Source organism: Podarcis vaucheri (genome assembly GCF_965113315.1).
Source record: "Podarcis vaucheri genome assembly, chromosome: 7".
NCBI lineage: Eukaryota > Metazoa > Chordata > Lepidosauria > Squamata > Lacertidae > Podarcis > Podarcis vaucheri.
The window spans coordinates 31,653,207-31,673,953 of NC_138765.1; the positions used below are offsets into that span (position 1 = coordinate 31,653,207).

At 46.4% G+C, this 20,747-nt stretch overlaps 1 long non-coding RNA gene across 3 annotated transcripts in view; it reads left to right on the forward strand.

Moving 5' to 3' along the window:
- The first annotated feature begins 13,118 nt into the window (after positions 1-13,118).
- LOC309537398 overlaps positions 13,119-20,747 on the forward strand; it is a 70,800-nt gene continuing 63,171 nt past the window's right edge. For 2 of the 3 annotated variants that reach the window (XR_014221884.1, XR_014221885.1), the window contains exon 1: positions 13,119-13,898. This is a non-coding gene — a long non-coding RNA (uncharacterized lncRNA). Of the gene's footprint in view, positions 13,910-20,747 lie in introns of all 3 variants that reach the window. The other variant, XR_014221883.1, reaches the window with a different exon arrangement.

Consider the following 20,747-nt stretch of genomic DNA (forward strand, 5'->3'; position numbering starts at 1 on the left):
GAGAGGAAATGGTGAGAAGGAAATGACTTAGAGCAGGGGGGAAGAGACCCGTTTTGAGGCACACATTCCCTTCTGGGCAACCTTCTGAAGGCCAAATGCCAGCGGTGCATAGAGTAACAAATGTGAATGTTATCTTTGTACAGTTTCAACACAACATTCACACACCCTTCGCTCTCCTCCACCCAAGCAAGCATCCTTTCTGACCAGGCAAAAACACTCAAGGGGGGTTCCAAGCAAGGCCAGTGACTTGGGGAGAGTTCTGAGGGCCAGACAGAGAGGTCTGCAGGGCCACATTTGGCCCCTGATCCTGAGGTTCCTCGTCCCTGGCTTAGGGGCAAAGGCTGCAAAGGGGTACAGCAATAGGGAAAGAGCATAAAAAAGATCCCTGCAGGATCAGGCCAGAGGCCCGTCCAGTTCAGCATCCTCTTTTGTCAGTGGCCCACCAGATGCCTCTGGGAAGCCCACAAGTAGGACATGAGCCCAAGAGCATGCCCTCATTCATGCTCCCCACAACTGATACTCAGAGGCGTATTGTGACAAGTAGCCATTCACAGCCTGATCGGTCATGAATTTGTCTAATCCCCTTTTAAAGCATCATTGGATAACCTCAGGTTCCAGTATTATGAGAGGAGGAGAAAAACTTCTCTCTGCACCATACCATGCATAATATTACACAACTCAATCATGTCTTGGGATTGGGAAATCAGTCCATTCTGGTTTTTATCGGACTCTTGCTTTCCTGGTCCTAAATTCAGTTCTCACCATTTTCACATCCATTGCATAGCTGTAAACTTTTCCCTTTTCTTGCAAGGAATCCTATTCAGAATAAGGGAATTTCCCTTTAAAAAAGGGAAAAGTTGACTGCTATGATCCATTGGTGCTTTTTTTTTAAGTCCTCAAGAAATTTCCCCAGCCTTTAGGCGTTACTTTCTCATTAATATACATGTTTGCGTGCAATCTTTCCTATTATACATATTTTTGCAAAGCAGTATTCCCTACTACAATGCATTTGTGTATGCTATTTGCACTAACATGCACATTTTTATGTGCACTTTACTCTGGCGTGTGCATTTTTATGCACCGCACTCGGCTGGGGAACTGCATTGCAACATTGGCAAAAGTGCAAATTTCAAAGAATAGCTGTCTCGGTTCGCATGTTGTTTCAGAAAGTGCAAATTAGGTAAATTTGTGAACTGAATTGATTTCTCCCCATCCCTAACCATGCTCCCCATTATTTGCCTTTCCCCTCTCAACTAAACAGTCCCTGACATTGCAACCTTTCTCCATAACAGAGATGCTCCAGCCCCTTGGCCATTTTGTTTGCTCTGTTCTATACATTTGTTAAGAGAAGGATGCAGCACTTCATGTCCTTCCACCGCTATCCTCCCCCCCATCCCCCGAAATCATCCCACCCACCTGGTAACCTTTGCTCAAAGGTGTGGGTCTTGTTGCAGCGATGCTTCTTCTCACTGTCCTTCAGGGCAGACCCTTAACTCCTTGGCTCATTCAGCTTTGCTCTACCAGTGACTGTGCAAAGCACAGCAGAGGAAAGCTAACCTTGGTGTGTACTAGCTACCCTCTCTAGCAGGGCTTAAACTTGTCCTCATTGACTGTGAAGAGCAAGGATCCCAGAGGGATGCAAGTACCTGATGCAGCACCTGATTCAACTGCACACAGCCAACACAGGCATGTGCTGCCTCTGACATTCAGCAGCTTCTGGTAAGAACAAATAAGCCCTAGAAACTTCTAGGTGACCAGTTCATTGGCCATTCATCCTGATGATGTTTGCAGAGAGGTCAGGTGGAAACAAGTGTTATTCCACACTTTCTAGTGCATTTCCTTTCTGCAAAAAGTGGGAAGTGGGTTTGTCCAGCAATACCTCCCAGTCAACTCTAATTGCGTGGTGAGAATCTGTCAGTATGTAATTGAATCACCTGAAAACCTGACAGTCTGCAAGCGCCCACTGTCCCTCCAGGTAAACTAATCAACAGCCATTTGCAGTTCTTGAGGAGGTTAGGATCCACCGCTTCGCTTTTGCATGTCGAACCCTTTTTGCACACGGTCAAGTACAGCCTTGCTATGGGCTCCCTATTCAATTTTGCACATGGAGCTCGCCTTCCTCCTGCAAATATTCCCCCACATGCACTGTGGTGGGAAACTTTAAAAGTATTCTATCTGCAATTGCTTGCGGTGCTCAGCCTTTCTTCTGGAATACCACCAGCCCTTCTCCATCCAGATTATTGACATTGCTCCCCTTTATTCTAGATAGAAACTTTCACTGGAGGAAGACTTATTTGAGCCCACCAACCACAGTCTGCCTTCAACCAGCCCCCACCTGCCTGGTTATATCTGGCCCAGGGGGTGGCACTGATTATCAGCTTCCTCCTCCTCAGTACCTGTAGAATTCAACAGAGAGGAAGATGGGGACAACACTAGAATGAGTTGGCCCTGCCTGTCATGGGCTCTGGCTTTGCCTGTCTCTGCCTATCATTTGCTCTGGCTCCACTTACTGTTGGCCCCCCTGCTTTGCAACCTACCAGCTCTAATACTCATCAACCACCACTGGGAACTTCATATCCTTGCCCCCACTGCACCATCTCATTCATAGAATTGTACACTTGGAAGGAACCTTGAGAGCCATCTAGTCCAATCCCCTGCAATGCAGAAATCTCAACATATGTTTCCCCATCTAATTTGAAACCATATTGGACCCTGTTTAGTTTTGCAAACATGCTAGCAGTTTTAGTGCTGCACTAGGGTGCCCTTTCAAAGGGATACTCCTAGACAGATTGCTCAGGTAGTTTACCCTTCCTATCTCCTCTCTCCTATCCCATTGCCTCCTCTCTGTGTTTGTTATTTTCTTTAGATCTTCTCAGAAATCTCAGGGAACTTGAGGCCTTGTGATTCCCGCTTCAACCCACTCTTGCAGTTTGGGCTCACTTTGGGAGGCTACTTGTTACCAAGCTTAGAAAAATGTAGATGCTACAAGTGGTGGCGATTATTATAACCGGGGAAGCACAGATACAGCCAGTATCAGTTCCCATAATAACTGCAATGCTATCTCAAATCACAAAATGTGCTTCTGGCTGTATTTCACTGACTTTTGTGAATGATTGCAAGTGCTTGCATGACCAAGAATGGCTTGGGACCATTCAGGTATAGGACAAAGGTCCTCTCAGAAGCATCTTCAAAGCACTTTGTACATTACCAGGGCAGTATATTCAGCTTGCTCATTTGCCACCAGACTAGTTCACATGTGCATGGGGAGGAGCCGTGGCTCGCTGGTCGAGCATCTGGAGGTCCTGGGTTTAATCCTCAGCATCTCCTGGTAGGCCTGGGGGAGACTCCTTCCTGAAACCCTGGAGAGCTGCTACCAGTCAGTGTAGACAATTCTGAGCAAGGTGGACCAATTGTCTGACTCAGTATAAGGCAGCTTCCTGTGTTCCTAATTGGTTTGTTGCAATCTGACATGATGGATCGCATGCATGACCAGGCCGCTGCAATTCCCACAGACAGAACTTCCATGACACCTTAGCCACAAAGGCTCTTCAGTGGAATCAGTTTACACATGCACAGCTGCCAGTTATAAAAACTTGCTTCACACATGTACGTTCAGTGAATGCAATACCAAACAATGCTCGCCCCATGGTGGGCAAAAGATTCCTGCATTGCAGGGGGTTAGGCTATATGACCCTTGTGCTTCCAACAATTCTACAATCCTATGAATTTAAGGTTTGGGTAGGTTGATATTTGAGAAGGTTCTCTCTCAGGTAATCTGTTTCCAAGCCTGGAGTGGCTTTCTTTCTGGAGCGAATCTTTCTCCCTGCCTTTGGAAGGTGAAACCCTTCAGCTAGTAAGAACTCAGGCTCAGGGGCTGTTCTTGAGATTTTTCAGTTGGGGCTGGGAGGCAAATGGAGCCAGGCAGAGAGCTGGGCGATTTTGTGCTCAAGCTTAGTTGGAAGTAGCTGGTGGGGAGGGAGCAGCTGCTCTCTTTGGGAATCTGATGCAGGATCAGCAGTAGTTCTCCTGCCTGCTGCAGGAGTCTCTTTGCTTTCACTTGCTTGCATGTTTGTAAATAAAACAGAGATGACAAAGACATTCGAAGCCTCCAGTGTTCTTTTTTCCAAGGGAAATAGAAGACATGTAACCCCCCTAATCATGTCTTAGCTAGACTACTGCAATCATATCCTTTCTGCTTTTCTCTTGTCTCACCTTGGGCTCATCCAGGGGGTCACTATAGTTGGGTGGAATCACATAATGAGAAATTCAGGTTGCACAATTATAGTTGTTTTGGAGGGCTTGTGCAACAACCCTGCTTCCCCAAAATATCAGACTTTTTGCAATAAGGAAAGTGATGGGAATAACTGGAAAGTTTGGGAATAACACTTGCTTTGATGCAGCACCATCTATTCTCTCTGCAAACAAATCAGGAGGAAGACCTGGAAGTGCCCCTTGTTCCCTAGCCTATAGCCAGCTCTTGGCTGCCCAAACCGTTTACCTTTCCCCTTTGACAATGTGCAGTGCCTTCAAAAATCCCCCCCCCTGCCTTCCTGTCTGTTCATGGTGGATCCAGCCCAGCTGCCTTCTTCATTTTGCTGTCCTTGGCCATGCCTCCTCCTCATCTCTCTGCTCTTCTAGTTTGATAAACAAAGGATGAGGAACCTAGTGCCCTCCTGCTGTTGCTGGACCACAATTCCCATCATCCCTGATAGGCCATGCTGGCTGAGGCTGATGGGACTTGTGAGTTTAACAGCATCTGGAGGGTCACAAGTTCCCCACCCCTGCGATAAACCCTGGCTCATGACTTTCACGTCTCCAGCTCCACCACCTGCAGCCACCCAAAACTCTCCTGCTCTTTCAAAAGACATCATCCTTCTTTGCTGCCCAGATGTGTGGAACCGCTGTGCAGAACACTGCATGAGGTTACCACTTACTTACTTACAATCCCTCTTCAGAGGCCACTTATTCCATGAATTCTGTGGCACAACCCTCTAGTTTCCCATATACTACTGCAGGGGTTGCTGTCAGAAGTGCGTGCAGGAGCTGGGCCCTGTGACCAGTAGGTCTTCGCAGGACTGGGGCCTTCCTAAGTTCGTTCTGGAGAGGCAAGGCACAGGTGAGACCGCTTGGTAACTCATTGCACCTGGTGGCTAGAGCCGGAAGGGATATAAGGTCAGCATTTCCCTTCGGCTCTTTGCCACAGCAACACGTTTCCTGCTTCGCTGCGTTTAGCTTCTTGCTTCCTGATCCTCAGACCTCGGCTTCTGGACTCCTTGCTTCTCGACCCTCAGACCCTTGGCTTCTGGACTCTCGCTCCTGCTCCCACCCCATCTTGCCCCCGGTCTCAACGTCCTCAGCTGGGACTTCGATTGCCCATAGACAGTTGCCAGCTTGGTGCCCGCAGACATCCATGCACCTGCCGAAATCTTCCCTGGTGCTTGCAGGATCCCCTCTCCTTGCTGAAATTAGCCTTGAAAGCAGCTGTCTGTTGTAGTCAATAGAATAGGTTGTGGTGGGTGTGGGTGGGTGTTACCCTGACAGTTTCTCCACCTTGAAGTCTAATGCCCCCTGCACTCCTGTAAGCAAGCCTAAATAAGTTCATCTGAAACAGAGCAGTTTGCATTTAGCCTTGCCTCTGTTCCCTCTTCCTCCTCCGCATCTCCCCAGAATTGATTTTATGGGCAGGGAGCTGTTATGTGCCTGGTAAAGTACCAGGCACATCCATGGTGCGCTAGGTAGGGCATTTCCACACCATGGTCTATGGTGGATTCATTGCTCCCCGTACCTGCAAGTCCTACACCATCATCCACACAAACACCATCTTCATCAAAATGTTGCCCTGTATTATTTTCCCATTTACACTGGATTCACCATGTCTTCAGAAAATCTGATTAATTAAAAAAAATAAATCATGGTAAATCTGGGTTAAACTCAGAGTTGGTGGGATGGGATTTTGACAAGAGCAATTCCAAGTGGACGCTGCGACAAATTTGCAGGGATGAGCAACACTCGGTGCACAATAAATGGCGTACGAAAGCACTGATAGATGATAGATAGGTAGATAGATAGATAGATGATAGATAGATAGATTAGATATAGATAGATAGATAGATATTAGCCCTGAGCTTCTAATCATTTGGGAGAACAAGAGAGCTCTTAACAATGCATTCAGCTGCCAGTCATCAAGGATACACTAATGAACTGCAGAGAAATCGAGTGACACAGATGTACGAAAGATGCACGTAGGAAAAGGCCACATTTCAAGGTCTGCCCTTTCAAAACTGCCTGTCGCCCAACGCTGACACTGTAGTTCATATTTTTGAGAGGAATGAGGAGGGGGAGTGGGGGGGTGAGGGTCATCCACACAGCCTAGAACCAGTTTGGGATGGTTGTGAGAAGGGACATTTTGTTGATTCTGCCGGGCTCAGGAATCGGCGGAAGAATGTTGAGACTGGGGTTCAGTCGCGTGTGAAGCAATAGGGATTCCAGCCAAGCCAAGGCACTGATGAAGTTTCTTCGGGAACCTGCCAAAGGCAGATTGGATGAAGAGAAACACACACACACACTCCTTTTGCTGCCCAGCATTTGCTATAAAAGGAAGTCTCTTGCTTTTTAATCCCATCTTCTCCTTCCAGCTCCAACCCTGGGTTTCTGCAGCCACTCACTTAACAGAGATGTTCCAAGTTTCACTACTCATTGCCATCACTTGGCCCAGTTCCTGTTTCTACTCGTCCCCCCACCCACCCACCCGCCAGCCCTGCTCCTCTGCCAGCTCCATCGATCCCATTATAAAGTGACTGCATTAGCCACTTTATCAGATGAACACATTAAAAAAAAAAAAGGAGCAGAGAGGTTTCAAGAAAATAAGTCTGGAACTTCTTCAAATCCACACCCTACTCTAAATCAACAAGCTCCGCCAGTTAGGAAGTGAAAAAACCCTAACCTGTCTGTCCGCTTAAACCCACCAAAATTAATTTCACTTGGATCAATTACAGCTGGTCCAGCAAAAGAGATAATCTTTCCAACTGGAGTCAAAGTAGCAAAAATGCGACACCAACATTCAACCACTCAACAGACTTCTGTCATTTCCCTTCCAGCTTCAGAGAATCTACATTTTGCCCATGAGTGTCAAACCAGACTAGAAAAGAACATATATGTATTTAAAGTCTAGCAACCAGCATGAAGTGTTCAGGAGCCCAGTTCAACACAATGCCTCCCTACCACAAGGCCTAGTATTCCATTTGCATTTTTGGATTAAGAGAGAGAGAATCCCACAGTAAATATTAGGCTTTATCTACATCTTTTTGTACACCCTAATTAAAACAACACAGCAGCACATTAAGTGCACTCTTGAGATCTATCTATCTATCTATCTTACTCATTTTACAAGTTTTTGTCATTGGACACGTATACAAGACTAGCCTCTACCAACTGTCCAGGATTTTAGGCCTGGGGCTCCAGAAGTAACTTAATATACACGCTTGACCAAGATAGGGAGATTCTACACTTCTGGGCAGCATTGATGGGGGTCAGGATTGTATTAGTCTGCTTAACGAGGGTCGTTCATTCTTCTAGCCCATCTGCATGGGGGAAGAGAGAATGGCGCTGCCCTCAAAGCCACTAAGACGTCTTATGAATTCTGCTTTCCAAATTGAATTTGACACAATAAGTCCCCAAAAGTTACAGACCTGAATGTGACTGGACACCTGATCTGTGTGCTTTACTTGGTGACACTTTTCCTCTGCAAAACTTGATCATGCACCCCATTGCAGAGGGGGAGAAAGAAGGGGCAACCCTGCTAGGATGATTTATTTATTTTTACCACCCTCTCCCTTTTCCTCAGCATTCTGACAAACTCTCTCTGCTGACCCTAATTCTTCCCAAATCCCCTAGAGAGGGTCTCTGTTCTCTGGACCACCCAGAAAGGAGAAAATTGCAGCTCTCAGCAGAAGCCGCTTCTTTTCCACCTAGGGCTTTTGAAAGATTTCCCCAGCCTCCCCAAAGGAACTCCCCCCTGCCCAAAACACAAATACACACACACACACACACACCCTTGCAAAACTGGCAAATGGTGCTGCTTCCAAAATGTCAAAGGGGGGGAGGGTGTCCCAGCTCATCCCATCCCACCCTCCATTTGCAAGAACCCCCAAATGTGCCTCCCTCTGGGTGCCCAAGCTTTGCAACACCAGCTCTGTACTGGTGAAGGTTAAACACGCCCAACTCTTCTGCAGTGCCCAGCAATTTCCCCCCATCTCTTTCCCTCTGCTCCTCTCCCGCTTCAGCATCACTTACAGTCCTGGAGGTGATTTCCCATCCTTTCCGGTGGGGGGGTCATCATGGGCCTTTGGGATGGTGCCCCGCAGCCTGCCAAGATCTCTTTCTCTCTCTTCTTCCCCCCTTTCACCGGTGCTCTGATGCTCCTCTTGACTTTGCCACAGGAAAAAAAAAAAAACTCCCTGCACATCTCTCTCTCGCCTTCTGCATTCTGTTCCCTGGAAGCCGGTAGCGGCAGCAGCGGCAGCAGCAGCAGCAGCAGCAGCAAACCCTCTCACAGTTCAGCTTGAGAAGTTCCTTCCTTGCAAAGAAGGGGAGGGATTTAAAAAACGGCACAGAAGGCAAGCTGAGCTTTGCAGGGGTTTCCAGGTGCAAAGGAGGTGAGGTGGCTCTCCCCTACTCTGCCTCGCTCCTCATCCATAAAAGAGCTTCTTTCTGCACACTTGGCAGGGGGCTGGGTGTCCCCTCTTCAGTTCCTGCCCCACAAAACCAAAATAATAATTAGTGCCACCAACCTCCTCTTTCCCGCATGCTTGTGCAAGTACACACACACACACACACACACACACACACACACACACACACACACACACTCTTTCCAGCTGTCAACCAATGGAACTTTGAGCAGACTTATGCTAATGAAATCCTTGGTGTCTTTATTAACCAGCAAATATTGTCACCGGCAAACTGCGGAGAGGGGCTCTCTGCTTTCCAGATTTCACCAGCACATGCAAATATGTGAATAGCTCTCCAGAGCTTGCTTGCCTTTTTGGCCCCCAAGGCAGGTAAGAAGGATTTTGCCTCATTAAGTGAAATGTTAAAAGCAGCTTTTATTAACACGCACACATTCAGCAGATAGCAAGGCTTTGGGCATGGCCAGTGCCACAGAGGCCAACAAAACAGGGCAACTGCCAGGGCCCAAACCTTGTTAAGGGGCTCAGCTGCTGATTGTAGCAACCTCATTCTTTTCCTTGGGGAAGGTCTGTAGTTCAGGAAGAACATAAGAGCCTTACTGCTGGATCAAGTCAGCGGCCCACCTAGTCCAGCATTCTGGGTTCAAATTTTATTTTTATTTTTTTTATAAGATATTTATTAAGATTTTCAAAATATTACAAAAGAAAAATAGAAAAGAGAAAAATACAAAATAAAAGTAATTAAAAACAACTCAGTCTTTCCATTACTTATTTTTCATTAGCTTGTTTCCCGGACCTCCTCACGCCTCCCTTTTTTGTATTCCAATTCAGTTTGTTGGTTCAGCAAATCCTTCCCCTCTTTGTTTATCCTAATCTTTAATCTTAAAATATTGTAACATTAAATCTTTACCTATTAGTAATCCATTTTTCATATTCCCTTATAGTATTGCAGCTAAAAACCACTTAGTTTCTATCCAACATCATTCTAACATTCATTAATTTTACAATATTTCTGTAAATAGTCTTTAAATTTCTTCCAATCTTCTTTCACAGACTCTTCTCCCTGGTCTCGGATTCTGCCAGTCATTTCCGCCAATTCCATATAGTCCTGGGTTCAAATTTTAGTTCGGCCATGCAGGGGCTTAGTGGACCCACTCACTATCTCTCGATTTACCCTTCCTTTCAAGATTATGGTGCGGGTAATCATGGTCCTTGTTTTATGGAGGGCAGTCCTCTATTTGAAAAGCTGTGTCTGGCCCAAGTCCAGTTTAAAGTAAAAAAAAGAACCACTGGAAGGAAAAGCAGGAGGGGCCTTCGAAGTTGCCCATCACCAGTGAGCAGCACTTGGACCACTGACTAGGCAGGCCAACAGGTCACCTGGTAACAGTTTTCCCACTCTAGTGAGTCATATTGCATTTCTGTTTAAATTAATCTCTAAATTTGCACCTATGCACGTGAATTAGCATGTGGACATTTTTTAATGGAAATTGGTGTCCTTGAAGATCAAATGGACCTCATCCACTATATGGAACTGCCCTGCGGAAGCATGTGGCACCAATATAACAAATCTTTGGGAGGCGGTTTTGATCAGAGGTTTGATTTGGCCTAGCTCAGAGCTAAACTGATCTTACCCATTACACAACTGTGTTCCACCCCATAATGACCACTACATGCTCAGATCTCAGCATGCCTCTGCTGCTCTCCCCAGGCTGCCTGGGTGCCAAAGATAAGTACAAAGCACTTGTGTGGGTCAGGTGCTAGGTCCGAACCCTGAGAGGAGCCCTACGACCTTCAAAGTTACATAGGAGAATTTGGCCTAGGGCTGCTTTTCCCATTACAGAGCCCATGGCCCAAACACTCAACTGCATTCAGACTTCTGTGGAATTCAGCCCCTTCCTTGTTGAATTTCTTGTAATTGGTGAAGACCTTATTTCAGCAGCCATTTTAATTTAATTTTATGGTTAATCTTAACAGATCTTATCACTGTTGTAGCTTTTTTGTAGCCTTATTGTACACCGCTTAGAAACTATGTCATTAAGCAGTAATTGTTGGAATAATAATAATAATATATTAAATTTGTATACCACCCCCCATCCAAAGATCCATAACAGGAAAACACAAAATGAGAACTCAAAACACATAACTAAAACAGAAAAAAACAAACAAACCATAATCCCCCTCCCATAAACATATTATTTACCGGTAATATTATTAAATACACAGGTGGGTGGGTATGGCTGATGAGTCTAACTGTACACAAATGGAAAACACAGTCTTCTTTGTTTATTTACCGTGATGCTTTTGATGTACACAATATTTTAAAAGGCAGTGAACGGGTGGAGGGGAAAGGAATGTCATAGTGGTGGAGCCAGCAGGCAGTGGTTACCGGGCAAGAGGGGATGAGCCAGATCTCCAACAAATTGTCTCATTTTCTGGCAGACTAACTGTGTCTTTAACAGCTGCACCACAAACAGAAATGCATCCAGTGCAGCCGTTCCTGGCAGGGAGGTGCAGTGATAGGGAAAACTTCACTTACTGAATTCCAGCTTGTCATCGTTCAGCTGCCAGAATTATTATTATTTCTTTGAACCCTGCAGTGACCCAGACATGTGCCCAGCCCTTTCAAAGAAAATTGCCAGCTGTCCTGGTTGTGTCAAGATAATCCAGAAAAATAGCTATTGTGGCCTGAATAACATCAAGTAAAGGGAAATGTCCCAAATTTTTAATACTTGAAAATAGCAACGATGTGTCTTTTAAGAAAACCTAACGGCACACCTTCCACCCCTAAAACATGCTGCCCTGTTATGTGAGAAAGCAGAGTTTCTTCCCATGAGGTAGCTGCTATACTACTTCGTCAAGAAGAATACACAGATGTTGTGATGAGGGCGGCAGCCATTTTGTTCACATAGTCAGTGAAGCTCTGAAGGAGGCACTGCACCTCTGCCTTCCCGCTCAAACAATAAAAAGCCATAAAGGCTGCCCCAAGGTGTTTTGTTGTCCCAGGCAGAACAACAAATGGTGCTCCCCTCCCCAAGTCAAGGTGCATTCATTTACAAGGCCCTCAACAACTTGGGCTCAGGATATCTCAAGGACCGCTTGATGCCTTATATCCCAGTCTGATCACTGAGGTCTTGTGGAGGGTGCCGGTCTAATCTTAGTCACATGACAAAGACTTTCTTGTTCCAGCAGGCATTGGAAGGCAGTGTTTGGTTTTATGATGCCTTTTTATTGTTTTATTCTCTTATGTGGTTCGTTTTTATTCACGTCACTTATAAATGCTAATGACTAAGCAGTATGTAAATACCATAAATAAATAAAGAGTTTGTTATCCAAGTTTGGTCGAGTTATTTTGGCGTCTGAGACAGAAAAGGCCACAAACACAGCTCCCTGAGAGTAAAAATATAACAGCAATAAGTTGAATTACCCACAGAGTCCACAAAATGTTGTAAGAATCTAACCGTAGTGCTTCAGTTGGAGGATAAGAGGCCAGGCACAAACTTTCCTCTATAACCAGGCACTTGGCCTTTAACAATCTGTGGACTTTTAGAAGTGGATGGGATGTTTTTAATGCTGTCCTTGGTTTTACTGTATCTGCGTAGAGGAGTTTTTTGTGTTTTTTAGTTGTTTTTTGTAAGTTGCTTTGGGTTGCCTTGAGCAAGATAAAATGACTAACAAATTTAAAACAACAACAACAATGCTATCAGTGGATTTCGAGTGGTAAGGAGTGAAACCTAGTAGGGATTTGGCAGGTGAGGGAGAGGGCCCTGGATCATTTGGTCACCTCTGGAGGTGGAGCCTGGGCTTTTTGTTTGCGGGGGGGGGCGGGTTGAGAACGTGAGAGGGGCTTGATGGCTTTTGATGCAGCAAGAGTTGCAAAATCAGACAGGGGATGAAAAGGAGTGGAAAATTGACACTTGCCTTGGCTTTTCATTCAGCGAAATCCCCAAAACTGAATTTGAGGCTGCAAAACTGAATGGGCAAGTAAAATATCTGATGTTTAGCAACACTGGCACTGTTAACATGAACATACGTAGTCTAACAAATGAGCTAAGTGAGTAAACATAAAATCAGATTTCAAGATTCTGCAGCTAAATTGGCATTAGAACATAAACCTTCCTGAAACAACAAAGAAAAGGTTAACTGGTCTGCTGGAGGATAAAAGAGTACCAGTCTGTCCGGGAACAAACTTATTCAGAAGGAGAATTCCCCAAATCAGGAAAAGTCGCTTACCCCCCCCCCCCCCAATATAGACAGCAGGTAGTTTTTGTCAGCCAAAGACATTTTGCTGCCTGAGGCAAAGGACAAGATGGTGCCTCTCTCACTCCATGTACAAAAGCTGTCCAGACTGACAGGAACATAGGAAACTGCCATATAGAGTCAGGTCATTGACCCACCTAGCTCAGTATTGTCTATGCTAACTGACAGTGGCTGTCCAGGACTTCAAGCAGAGAGTTCCTCTCCCAGCCCTACCCAGAAATGATGAAGATTGAACCTGGGACTTTCTGCATCTAAAGCAGATGCTCTGCCACTGAGCTACTTCCCTTCCAGAAACAATCTGCCACTACTGTCGTGAACTGGCAGGGCAATGGGGAGGAGGAAGAGGATGCCAGCAAGGGGTGTAGCCGGGACTGGGACACGCCGAGGCAAGCAGGGGATGTGGAAGGAGAAGTTGTTGTAGGAAGTAATCACGGGGTGACAGAGGACAATGCACAGGAACCAGAGCAGCAGGACCCATCACCGGATCCAGAGGGGGCCCTGTCCCCATGAACACAGTGGGCTCTGAAGCATAGGTAACAGCAGGAGGGGAACTCCAGAAGGCCAAGGCAGGCAACAGCCCACAGTCCAGCAAACTAGCTCTGAAAGAAGGGGTGTGATTCCTTAGCTGGAGTAGGCTAGGAACAGGTGAGGCTCATATGCCTCATCAAGGTCAGGTGCTGCAGTCAGCAGGCAAAGTATACCAGGGCAGCAGAGCTGAGGTGCTGGGTCTGCTCAACTGCCCATGTTGATGGACCTGGACTTGGGTGCTCCTGGACCTCCGTGGGACTGTGTTTTGGGTTTGACCCTGGACTGTATCTTGACTGCAGGACTTTGGACTTGGCTACTTGGATCACCGCTGAACCTCGTTTCCTGAGCGTCGGTCTTTGGATTTCGCTTGTGTGGATCAACCCTCGGACTTTGAAGTTTGGACTTGGCATACTGACTTGCTGCCAGGTAGGCCAGGGGTTCAGGGCAGTTACCGAGGCAGACCATTTACCTGCTGAGCTCAGTATCTCCTCTACTCACCAGGATTTCAGACAGGGGTCTCCCCCAGCCCTGAACCTGGAACCTTCTACATACCAGCCCCCAGGAACTGAACCTGGCACCTTCTACATACAAAGCTGTGTACAAAGTTGGCCTACCACTGGGCTATGTGGCCCTTCTCCAGTTGAATCTTACGTCAACACTGAGCTTCATAGCTCAGCAGGGATTTGAAGCTAGATTCCCCTCGTCCTAATCTGATACTCTAACCACTATACCCAGGGGCGCCGACTTATAAAAAATATTGGGGGAGCCCGCAAAAGGTCATGAATAATAAATAAGCTCATGAATATGCAGATAAAGTGACGCCGCCTCCTCGTGAGCGAATAGGGGAGAGCGTGCTGCGCCTATTAATCAGCTCCGAAGGAAATTGGGTGGAGCTTTTGCTCGGGAGGGAGGGCAGGAGGCATGCAGCCCGACTGTGCATTTTGGGCTGGGGGAGGGGCGGCGGTGGCGCTCTGCTGGAGGGGCGCCTGAGATTATTGGGGGGGGCAGAGCCCTCCAAACAAATTTTTGAGGGGGCTCGGGCCCCCTCAGGCCCCATGGAGTTGGCGCCTATGACTATACCACATTGACCTTCTCACATGCATGTCTTGCACCCAGGAAAATGCACTTGAGAACACTGCAGCCCCGGTGTGTGTGTCTGCACTCTTCGCACCACACTTTCTCCATCCCTACACAGCCACAGCAGGCGCTGTAACTCTCCAGCTGTTAGACTTCACCCCTGAAGGCGCCCTCTTCCGTTCTCAACAAACCAACATAGTTAGAGGGTTTGGGTGTCCTTGTTCGTGGTCTCCTCACTCCCCAAAGTATAAACTAGACCTGAGATCTATTTCCTATTAAAATTAATATTGAATTGCCCACATCACGGAAGCCAGTTAGAGAAAAGGAACACAATCAAGTTGAGAAGAAGCACCCCTTCTCCGCCTCCACCATCTGCTTCCCATTCCCTCCCCTCCCATCTTTTTACCCCATGTAGCTATCCAGCTTGGCTGCAGTCAGTCCCGGTTCTACCATTAGGGAGAGAGAAGCAACCACCTCAGGCAGCAGAGAGGCACTGGAGATATGTGCCATGCCACACCCCCTACATCCTGTTGCCCTTGGGTGTGGTACAGAAAGCTGCCCTGCTGCAAATGCCAAAATAAGATTCAGCTGGAAGTACACATGGGCTGTGTGCATGTGTGTGAATGTGGGGGAGGTCTTGTCCTTCACCTCGGGAAAGGAAGGTGGGTTTCAAATCTCTGCTGGTGACCAGTGGCCTCAGTCAAGCTGTCTATCTCTCACCCTCAGGCTGTGAACACACCATACATTTAAAGCACCTTTAAAGCACATGCCCCTCCCCAAGACTCCTGTAGTTTATGCCTCGCTGAGCAGCAATTCCCAGAACCCTTAACGAACCACATTTCCCATGATTCTTGATCTCTCTCTCTCTCTCTCTCTCTCTCTCTCTGTGTGTTTTAAAATATATTTTATGTGGGTATAGCCTGAGTTGCCCAATTTGTAAAATGCAGTAGTAACTAAGTGTGATGATGGATGGCCTATTTATTGAGCATTCGTCCTGAAGCATTTGTGTGGAATTTATATGACGTTTCAAAGCAAGCATTACCCTCACATACACTTTCCTGTGCGTTTCCTGCTCACTTTGCTTATCGCAAAAAGTGTGATCTTTTGAGGAAGTGGGTTAATTGCATAGGACCTCCCAAACAACTTTGGTTGTGCAACCTGAATTTGCTGGTATGTGATTGAATCCCACCCCAAAAGAGAGCAGCAGTTTGAAAATGTCCTAACCTGACAGGATCACTGCAGGGAAAGGCTGGAAAGAACTACCTTTGGAAAGGAGATAGCTTCTGAAGTTACAAAATCCCGATTCCTACCTTCGAGTTTGTTATCCTTGCCACACGGCCCCCCCACAGACAGCACGATGTGGGAGCTGAAGCTGGCTGTTCTTCTTCCACAGAGTCCAAAATATTAAACACACAACTCAAATCTGAAGGCCCTTTCAAGGCTGTGTTCTGGGATGGATAAAACACTTCGCTTAAGCAGAGCAAGACTGGGACATACCTTTCTCTGTCTCTTTGCTCTCCCCAACCCCACCCCCCTCCCCACACCATACAATGTTTGCTTGCTATTTTTGGCAGGTTCCTCAAAACTCTGCTCCGCCTATTAATAAGGAGAGTGAGAAATCCTTTTGGCCTCTGCTATATAAGGAAAGGTAGAAGGTTCCACCACAGCTAAATATACTGGAAGCTTGCAAGGGGTGGGGGGAGAAGGGGGGGAGCCACGCTTTTGGCACAGCATGTGGAAAAGAGATTGTGTCAGGACAATTCAGAGATAGGCCCCTTTGCGCACGTACAGTGTGTATAAGAGAGAGACAATTCTTAACGTGCAGCCAACTCTGTGTCATCCAAGGGCCTTCAGCCTTCTGCCACTTCTGGCACTCGCTGTGCAGATGGAAAAGGGACGGTCCCAACATCTCACAGCTGCAAAGAGGGAGACTGCTGTCCTGCATGCCTGTGACATCCTTCTTCACCACACGCTAAGGATTGCTGTCTAAACGTGTGATCCACCTCTCCAGACAGATTTTTTAAAAAGTATTGTAGTGGATTGTTAAACTATGGAACTCACTTCCACATGAGGCAGTGAGAACTTGAATGGCTTTCTAAGAGGACTGGACAATTTCAAGGAGGTTGTCAATGGCTACAAGCCACAATGGCTATAGCTCTTGTGCTCAAGTCCTGCTTGTGCGTTTCCCTGCAGGCATCCAGTTGGCCTCTCTAGGAACAGGATGCTAGAACAGCAGAGTTGCCAGACCTCCAGAGATGACCTGGAATCTCCAGGTTTGTCTGACTTCCTCTAGGTGGCAGGTGAACAACTTGAATCTCCCAAGTGGCCGAGAGTGCCTTAAAAAAAATTCTTTATTAGGAATGCAGCTTGTAACCTTCAACCTGGCAGGAGCATTTAAACCCTTCTGGCCAAAAGCAAGTAGGCTAGATTAAAAACTGGCTACCTAGGCAACCTAAGCAGGTGAGAAGGAACGGGTCCCCTTACTTCAACTGAAAGGTGGGAACACCCACTTTAGCTAAGGTTTCTGTCTTAATTTCCAGCAATGACCTATCTGCTCATTGTTGAACTTTGGCTTTTTAAAAAAATTGAATGGCATGCTCTGTGGTCCATGCTTCCAGTGCCATGCTTAATGGCATCACCAGGGTCTGCCCCCCGTAACTTCACCAAGGGTTGCCCTTCATTATCATCACCAGAGGTCGCCCCTAGGTTTCACAATTGGGTCCTGAAATCTCAGCATCTTGGATGCTCCTGAACTCGCAACCCTAACCCATTGCTGATAGTTCTGCTGCATTCCGTGGCATCCCACTTCTTTGTAATAGCCCGCCCTCTTCTGATGTACGTGGAGCTGATTGTGGTCTTTTTACACACACACGCACGCACGCACACACACACACACACACACACACACACACACACACCGTTTTGGGTAAGCATAAATCCTTTCACAGACAGAATTTTCACTTAGTATTACATTGGATTCCAACCATTATTATCATTTATATTTATTTGATGCAAATATACTGTTTTTTTTAAAAAAGAACTTATTATTATTATTATAAAATTAAACACCACCAGCTTGTGGGTTCTTTTGCTACAAGCGCCAATTTGATGTAGTGGTTAGAGCAGAGAGGAGAAATCTGTGGTCTCTTAGACTACAACTCCCAACGGCCCCTGCCAGCACGGGCAATGTTCAGAGATGAAGGGAGCCAAGTTACTGTACTGATAGCAAAGTCACTTAAATAATGCAGAGTTCAGAGAGAACAAAAACCCTGCTAACACTTTACTGAGGAATCTGAATAAAAACAAATGTATAATTTGAGGATAAAAGAACGAAGGGGTTTTGACTTTCTTATTCCAGGCCTTGCGTGTAGCAGGGAGATATTCAACTATACAAACAGAGGAAAACTCCCTCAGAACTACTCAGCTAATCAGAGTGTGTGTGACCTCAGTGAGAATCATTCCTTTCTGCTTGCCAAACAACACCTCCACTGTCACAGCCCCTTGGTTAGTTGCCCTATAAACCACAGAATTAACCCTTAAGTCCCACACTGAATGATCCTTGCTGTTGCACCACACCTTTTGCGACCTTCTTATTCTATGACTGTCAGATGATACTAAAAAACCCTGTGCATTGTACTATGACTCTTTGATATATCTGCCATAATAAGGAACGGATTGACACAGCTGCCTGCGTTTTGGGGGTCTCCTTGTGGGTGTGGCAGTGGGGGCTCTCGCGATGACCTCCTGCACTTCAGACACGGCAGCTTCTGAAGCATATTCTACATTTCCTTTCAAAGGCATCTCCACTTGCTAATGAGCAGGCCATTAACATCAACAGGACTGGTGCAAACTCGTTAGCAAAAACAGTCTCATTAGGGCCCAAGGATAAAGAAAGACACAGACAAGAGCAAAAGCAAGCTTTGCAACCTTGAAACCCTTTGATTTATTTACATTTGGTCACAATAATGTTTGTGTAATAAAGAAGGGTCATGGTGTTTCCAGAGCACCAACAGTTTTTTACGATGGTGGCAATGAGGACAACAAATGCATTTTGTTGAAAATTATTAACGACAAATTGTGACCATTATTGCCTTTGCTAATTGGCAGCAGCGTCAAATGTAGTTTTGCCACTCTATCTTGGAAACTGGAAGGCGTAAGGGAGAAAATATGATGCTGTGAATTGGAGTGGGAGACCCGTTGGTTTCGTATTTTAAGGCAAGCATTCCAACCACAGATGGGGAACCTGTGGCCCTCCAGATATCATGATTTATTAGATTTATTACTCAACCTTTATCACAAGGTCTCAGGGTGGGTTAAAACAAGATAAGTAATATTATATTAATTATTGATAAGCCATAACTTTTTGTCATCATAAACAAAGAATACATTTAATGCAATTTAAAACAAAATAAAAACAGCACACACACCATTGAAAAATCATATTAATTCAGAAGTATAACAAGTGTGGAAAACCACATTTGGACCAGCACAGGCCCCAGTTTGCTGCATTAGGCTGCTGTCTGCTGACCACACCCACCTAGTGCCGTATATGATGTCAGGTGTGGAGCAGGGATAGACAAGGCCGGACGAGCTGCGTGCCAAGGTTCCCCATGGAGAAATCCATTGCACAGCCACTCCTTGCAAAAGGCAGGGCTGGTCAGCTGGCGGGCATTGAGCTCAAGCCTGATTTCTGCAGGGATCGGCTGCGTGACTGAGTTCTGTGTGGGGAACTTGGTCACGCAGCTAATAATAATAATAATAATTTATTATTTATACCCCACCCATCTGGCTGGGCTTCCCCAGCCACTCTGGGCGGCTTCCAACAAAATATTAAAATACAGTAATGCATCAAACATGTGGGACAAGAAGCTACAGTTAGAACTGGATATGGAACAACTGACTGGTTCCAAATTGGGAAAGGCGTACGACAAGGCTGTATATTGTCTCCCTGCTTATTTAACTTATATGCAGAATTCATCATGCGAAAGGCTGGGCTGGATGAATCCCAAGCCGGAATTAAGATTGCCGGAAGAAATATCAACAACCTCAGATATGCAGATGACACAACCTTGATGGCAGAAAGTGAAGAGGAATTAAAGAACCTTTTAATGAGGGTGAAAGAGGAGAGCGCAAAATATGGTCTGAAGCTCAACATCAAAAAAACGAAGATCATGGCCACTGGGCCCATCACCTCCTGGCAAATAGATGGGGAAGAAATGGAGGCAGTGAGAGATTTTACTTTCTTGGGCTCCATGATCAGTGCAGATGGTGACAGCAGTCACGAAATTAAAAGACGCCTGCTCCTTGGGAGAAAGGCGATGGCAAACCTAGACAACATCTTAAAAAGCAGAGACATCACCTTGCCAACAAAGGTCCGTATAGTAAAAGCCATGGTTTTCCCAGTAGTGATGCATGGAAGTGAGAGCTGGACCATAAAGAAGGCTGATCGCCGAAGAATTGATGCTTTTGAATTATGGTGCTAGAGGAGACTCTTGAGAGTCCCATGGACTGCAAGAAGATCAAACCTCTCCATTCTGAAGGAAATCAGCCCTGAGCGCTCACTGGAAGGACAGATCGTGAAGCTGAGGCTCCAATACTTTGGCCACCTCATGAGAAGAGAAGACTCCCTGGAAAAGACCCTGATGTTGGGAAAGATGGGGGGCACAAGGAGAAGGGGACGACAGAGAATGAGATGGTTGGATGGTGTTCTTGAAGCTACTAGCATGAGTTTGATCAAACTGTGGGAGGCAGTGGAGGACAGAAGTGCCTGGCGTGCTCTGGTCCATGGGGTCACGAAGAGTCGGACACGACTAAACGACTAAACAACAACAATGCATCAAACATTAAAAGCTTCTCTAAACAGGGCTGCCTTCAGATGTCTTCTAAAAGTCTGGTAGTTGTTGTTCTCTTTGGCATCTGGTGGGAGGGCGTTCCTCAGGGTGGGAGCCGCTACCAAGCCAAGCCTTGTTGACAGCAGATTTGCCAGGCTTACGCTGGCTACTTGCGGGAGCCCCTTGTGCTGTGGTTCCCTGGTGCCTGACAGCCAGCTGGATGTTCGGCACTTGAAGAAGAAGAAGAGTTTGGATCTGATATCCCGCTTTATCACTACCCGAAGGAGTCTCAAAGCGGCTAACATTCTCCTTTCCCTTCCCCCCCCACAACAAACACTCTGTGAGGTGAGTGTGGCTGAGAGACTTC